The sequence below is a fragment of the Pinus tabuliformis genome, chromosome 5_2 (assembly GCF_031772625.1).
Source record: "Pinus tabuliformis cultivar Carrire ecotype Pingquan chromosome 5_2, CPIR1, whole genome shotgun sequence".
Taxonomy (NCBI): domain Eukaryota; kingdom Viridiplantae; phylum Streptophyta; class Pinopsida; order Pinales; family Pinaceae; genus Pinus; species Pinus tabuliformis.
The window spans coordinates 580,520,200-580,527,122 of record NC_142306.1 but is presented as its reverse complement, the minus strand read 5'-3'; positions in this window follow the sequence as shown (position 1 = coordinate 580,527,122).

Genomic DNA, 6,923 nt, shown 5'->3' with positions numbered 1-6,923 from the left:
TGCATTCCTGAATCAGATGCTCTACACCTGTGACTAGTAGATCATCCACATACAACAAAATTATAACTAGCTCATTTTGGACCACCTTGATATATAGGTTAGGATATACAGTACTTTTGGTAAAACCAAGTCTCAAGAGGTATGCATCCATTCTTGCATCCCATGCTCTCAATTCTTGCTTTAAGCCATATAGAGCCATCTTCAACCTGTAGACATGAGTTTCTGTTTGATTTATTTCAAATCCTTGAGGCTACTCAATGTATACCTCCTCGTCAATGGTCCCATTCAGGAAATTTGTCTTGACATCCATTTGATGACTGTTCCAACCCATAGAAGCAACCAACGAAACAACTGATCTTATTGTTGTATACCTAGTTGTGGGAGAAAAGGTTTCCTCATAATAAATACCTTCTTTATGTGAGAAGCCCCTTGCTAAAAACCTTCCTTTCTATTTCTCTATGCTCCCATCTGTGGTGTGATTTATCTTATAAATCCATTTTGAAGTGACTATTGATTTGTCATTATGCCCAGGGACAAACTCCCAACATCATTCTTCATTATGGAATGGTATTCTTCCTGCATTACATTCCTCCATTCTTTATGCTTAGTTACATCCTCATAGGAGGATTGTTCTTCCTTAATCAACCTTGTCATGTATGCAGCATATCCAGAATACCTCTTTGGTCTCTTACTTTCCTGGATGTTCTTGATGTTGTATGTCCTTTTGCCTCTTGAAGAGTAGTTTTCAACCAAACAAACCTCTTTTGATTTTATAGAACAATTACTTGTATAGGTGTTACACGAAAATATCGTCACCATGACTATTTGCAGTCAGTATGGGTCTATCATCACTTGTACTGTCCTCCTAAGCAAGTCTCAGATCTCAGCTCTTCATGTCAAGATTTGAAAATGAGAGAAAGACATTTAAAATCAAGAAAGCTCTGGTTCCACACTTTCTCTCACTGTTTCCTGTGGTCCCGCACCCCCTGTTCACATTACCTGCGGACCTGCCCGCTCTGTCCCTAAAGGAGTGGGTGCGGAACCCTGTGAAAGTCAAAAAGGCGCAAGTTTATTCTAAAAAACTCACTTTGGGTTAATTCTAGATTATTCTAGAAGGAATTTTGACGTGGATTGTTCGCTCTTAGGTGGTTCATGCATCCCAAAAGAGAAGGAGCTAATCCCTTGATGAGAGGAGCTATCCCTTTGAAGGAGGGCTTTATCCCTTTGAAGGAGGACCTAGTAACTTCCCTCCATTGCACTATAAATTAAGGCATTGGGCTGGTTGCTAGGGAGGTTATAAGCTAAACATTTTTTAGGGTAAATGCTGGTGGAATTGAGACTTCCTAGTTAAGCTTGAGAGGAGAGATCACATACCTTTTGGCTTCATTGGGAAGAGAGTGAAACTTGTCAAAGTAGAGGAGACTTCTTGTTGGACCCTGGGAGGAGCTTGTACAGCATCAAGGCACAGGTTGTAAAGTTCTTCCTTGATTTGAATTAATACAATCAGATTTATTTTTCTCAACAAATTGTCTTATGTCATTTGTTTCATGAATTCCTTGATCATCATGATAAGTATGCTTTATGATATTGGCTTTTCAGGTGCTATTTAATTTGTTTGCTTGTTTGTGTTTGCAGTTCGCTACAAAGGAGCTCATTTGGATCAAAGGAGCAAGGCTTCCACAAACTTGCATTGGACCCAAGGTAGGCCTAAAACACTTGTTTGCCTTTGTTTATAAATTGCATATTTAGAGAAAGATAGTTTTTGATTGGCTTGCTTGTCACTAGATATCATTAGATTCTAGGAAGGTCTATCTTGTCCACAAGATCGACTCATTCCGTGTGACAATAGGCTCACATGGACCTTCAACATATTTTTGAGTAGGTCTCAGTTCTTGACCATCATTGTCCCTAGAGATATCCTTAAAGATAGGAACTTCTTCTTCAGTAGAGTCAACTGGAAAATCCTTTGATTTCTTATAAGCTATGTTTTCATCAATTATGACATCTCTACGTACCTCAATTCGACGATCCTCCTAAATATATATTTTTTATGCTTTAGATGAAGCACTATAGCCAATAAATATGCCCCTTAGATAGGTAGGATCTAACTTCTTCCTTTTATCCTTATGTGCATGAATATAAAAAGGACACCCAAATATATGAAGATGATCCACACTCGGATTCTTTCTTGTAAATGTTTCTTCTAGGGTCATGTTGTTGAGGATCCTACGAGGACTTTGGTTCTGCAAGTAAACAATTGTCATGCATGCCTCACCCCATAGGAATTGAAGAATATCATGATCGTGCAACATAGCAATGACACATTCTTCAATAGTATGATTAATCCTTTTTGCCACACAATTCTATTCAGGATTATAGGGAACAATGAGCTCCCTATTGATTCTTGCTTCCTTGTAGAAAGTTATTAATTATTTGAAGGTGTATTATCCATCATTATCTGACCTTAGAATTTTGATCATTCTCTTGGTTATATTTTGTACTTCATTCTTAAACAACTGAAACTTATCGAATACCTCATCCTTATTCTTGAGAAGGTATATCCAATTTTTTCTTGAGTAATCATCAATGAAGGCTACATAATATTAATACCCACCAAGAGACTTAACCATCATAGGTCCACATACATCTGAGTGTATGAGATCCAAAATTTATTTAGATCTCGTTTCACTACTTGCAAATGGTTTCTTCACATTCTTGCCTAGAGCACATCCCTTACATGTTCCTTGATGATTATCCTTTATTTTAGGGATGTCATTGGTGATTTGACTCATAAATGGAAAAATATTTGATCTGAATGGAAAATGACATCCACCCATGGTATTCATCCACCCATGGAATTTACCCATGGTATTGTAAGTGGAATCCACCCATGGTATATATCCACCCATGAAATTTACCCATGGTATTGTAAGTGGCATCCATCCATGGTATTCATCCACCCATGGTATTGTAAGTGACATCCACCCTTGGTATTCATCCTCCCATGGTATTTATTCACTCAAGGAATTTACCCAGGATATCGTAAGTGACATCCACCCATGGAATTTACCTGTGGTATTGTAACAAAAAAACCATAAAGAAACATTTTATTAAAATAAAGAATAATTGTAAAAGCTACATTGTGGTGGATAATCTGTGCTTTTACAAAATACGACTGGGGACCATTGCTTCTTAAGGAGGGAGGAATTACCCAAATGGAAAATGACATCCACCCATTGTATTCATCAACCCATGGAATTTACCCATGGTATTCATCCACAGATGGTATTTATCCACCCATGGAATTTACCCATGGTATTGTAAGTGGAATCCACCCATGGTATTTTCCCATGGTATTGTAAGTGGCATCCACCCTTGGTATTCATCCTCCCATGGTATTGATGGGCCTCTAAATTAGACATAAATTAAGGCCCATGCCTCTAAATTGAACATAAATTAAGGCCCATATGACCATCCTTCAGCACATTAAACCTTTGTTTTTGCATTAGATAATGTATTTTTAAATTTAATACATTTATTAGGAAAGTTTATGAATAATTGCATATTTGTGCCTAATATTATTTATTTTTGTGGAATATTGTGAGAATATTGGGCTGATTATGAAGCTTTTGAGGAGAAGATAATTTAGGGGCTTTCTCCCTACTAGAGGAGGATCAATATTAAATAATAAATCAACAAGATATTATGGAATTATACAGATTTTGGAGCTCCAATGATTGAGAAAATCTAGGACTGTGTTCCCTGCCATTTAATGCAAATTCCTAGTCATGGGGAATGATTCCTAATCAATTTGTATAAGTACCAAGTCAAATTTTCCTCTATGGGGGTTTTTCTTAGTCTTCTTGTGGAGAGAACTTGTATTTTTTCAACTCCGTTGTCATTTCTTACACATGTAATTGCATTGATAGAAATAATGAAGATTAGTGTCATGTTCAGATTCTAGATCTTGGTCTCCTTCATAGGACTCTAAGTTTCCTTGGGCTTGACCATCCCAGAGAGCCTCAGAGCCCTTTTATATCATTTTCTTTTCTTCTTTTCACTTCTTATTCACATGCATCTCTTGTTCTTGTTTCTTTCAATTTATGCATTTAGTGTTAATGATTTATTGTTGTAGGATTGGGCTAAATGGTTGATGTAAGTTATTTTGAAGGATCAAACACATCATTTCATCCTTGGAAAATCTTTGGAATGTCATAGTAATCATTAAGCTACTTGGATTAGTTTTCTTATTCCTAAATCTAGATTTCTGGAACTCCTATGTGGCAAATAACACTAAATTTCTGTTATTTTTTAAAGAATGCTAATGATATTCAATCAAGTTTATTATACTTGAATTAGATAAAAATAAATAAAATAAAATCACACCATTGCATTTGCACTTGATTAGGTTAGTCATTTGATAGATTTACAAGCTCACTAGTTCTCGAATTTCTAGATTTTAGACTAGTAATTTTCTGTTATTTTTTAGCATGTTAACAGAGGTCTTTTTGAGTGATTCCACTTGGAATGGAGACCTAAGAAATCATAGTCAATAAAAAAATTGTTCCATCCAATTTGGATTTTATTTTCTAGGTCATTCGATGAATTATAACTTCCTATAGTAAATCTGTAACATCCTGTAATTTCCTGTAGTAGCCTTCCAACAAACATTTACTTGCCCAGATTCACTCAAGAAGCTTTGTTATTTTCCCTTAGGGTTGAATCAAGACCAATAGGCTCTAAATAAATTATTAGGGAAGACTAAAGACCACTTAGGACTCACATCTTTACCCATGCAAAACATTTCAGCCATTTGGTTTAATGGACATATTTATGGATTGGATAATACAATGATGATTTTTTTGATTACCACCTCCAATGAACTCTATTAATGGATATGAACTCTTTAAAATGTAATTTTTTACATTTATTTAATGATATTTATGCAATTAGAATAAGTTTCTTTCTTTGTACTTTCTTTCTTGCAATAGGTTAAGGTTTCCATTTCGAGCATTTCATTTTGTGTAATTAGTTTAGGATTTGACTTCAGTACATGAAATCCATTACATCATGACATCAAAGTAAGGACACATTGTATGTTTCACATATAGTTCCTATAAATCTTAAGTTTTTACGAACCCCGGGTTGATAATTAAAGTCAGTAGCCTTGAGAGTTGTAGCATTCTTGTTGCAATACCGAGACTCATCAAGTATTTATCTGCTAGTGGAATTTACCCATGGTATTCATTCACCCATGGTATTTACCCACCCATGGAATTTACTTTTGGTATTGTAACCAAAACAGGCTATAAGTAACAAGTCACTTTTGTAAAAGGACAAATTGTCCACCACAATGTAGCTTTTACAATTATTCTCTATTTTAATCAAATGTTTCTTTATGGTTGTGTTCTCTTTTTTAGATCTTGGGGACCTCCCCCCAAGATCTGGATTGTTCTTATAATCAAGTTGCTCATACCTTCTATTCCATAGTTCGGAAGGATGCACTTCTAGGTGAACTAGGACTTGAGCTAGAGGTGTATATAGTCTATACAATGTTCCCTCACGAACCCAGATCACCCTTACTTCATTAATACTAGAGACCTTATCCCAAACCATTACCTTGGCATTAACAAAAGAAACTCTATTATACTTATCCTCTAGACAAGAAATAGAGAATAGACATTTTTTCAAACATGGAGCATATAAGATGTTTTTGAGGTGAAATTTTCCACTTGACTTGAGCTCCAACGATGTAGACCCAATACCTTTCACTAAATAGCACTTGTTGTCTCCAAGTTTGATAGAGTGAGATGAAATTCCTTTAGATAGGGTTTGTAGTTAACTGCATTCTCCCATCATATGTATGGTGGCACCACTGTCAATAATGCATACATTCTCACCCTTGACTGTTCCAAATAAAGCGGAGAACAAGCTTCCATCTACCACTTCCTTTGCAAATTTGGAGATGATTTACGATATGTTGTTCTTGATAGAGATAGTGAGATTTTCAAGAATACTGAAACCCTTCCTTATAACCCTTGCCATAGTACCAACAAATATGTGATCTTTAGTCTCCTTCTTACACCTTAGCTTTGATTTAAGGTTGGAAAAGATGGAGTTTCATATTATAACTTATTTTCCTTAGCTTGATAATTACTTTTTGTTGTCATGTACTACACCTTTTTTTCGAATTGTGTTAAAAGATGTCAAATTTTGGCAAAATATGGAAGCCAAAGTGAAAAAATGCTAAAGAGGATAACAAATATCAGAGGCCAAAAGCACAAGGAGGAGACCAAAACCAAAAGCCTAAGTTTCAAAGCCAAAAGGAAAGTCGATATTTAAAGAGGAGTGTTGAAATTCAGGACCCGATCACATCAGAGCCTGATATCGGGAAGGCTTGGAGGAAGGCATATCAGAGGAAGTTTTATCGAAGGATGGTAGCATTGGAACCCTTTAAATCTCTTTTCGAAAATTTTTTGATGAGAGGGGCTTTGATATTTATGGAACTTGGTCACAAAGACCTAAATGGACCAAGGGCATAGAGCTCGATGGAGAACCTAAGTGCTAATAAGGAATATCAGAGGTTGAAATCATCCAAACACTTTTAGAAAAAGTCTAGATGAAGAAGGATTCTGATATAGACTAGCACTTGGTCATGAAAGTACAAAGGAAACCAACACAAACCAAAGACCCTAAGGACCCTTTCTCTCTCGTTAAAATTGGACACAGGCAGCAGATAGTTGGTCTCAAGAAATTGACAGGAAGATTACGTCAGCGTGACGTGGAGGGACAAGGACTTGTGGTAGCGTTTTCAATGCTTTGGAGGGCCTAAAAGGAAAAATCTAGGTGACACGTGTCACCACCTAGGAGGCACCACATGGAGATGAAGATGTCATCATGATGTCACTTCAAAGGTTTGCATT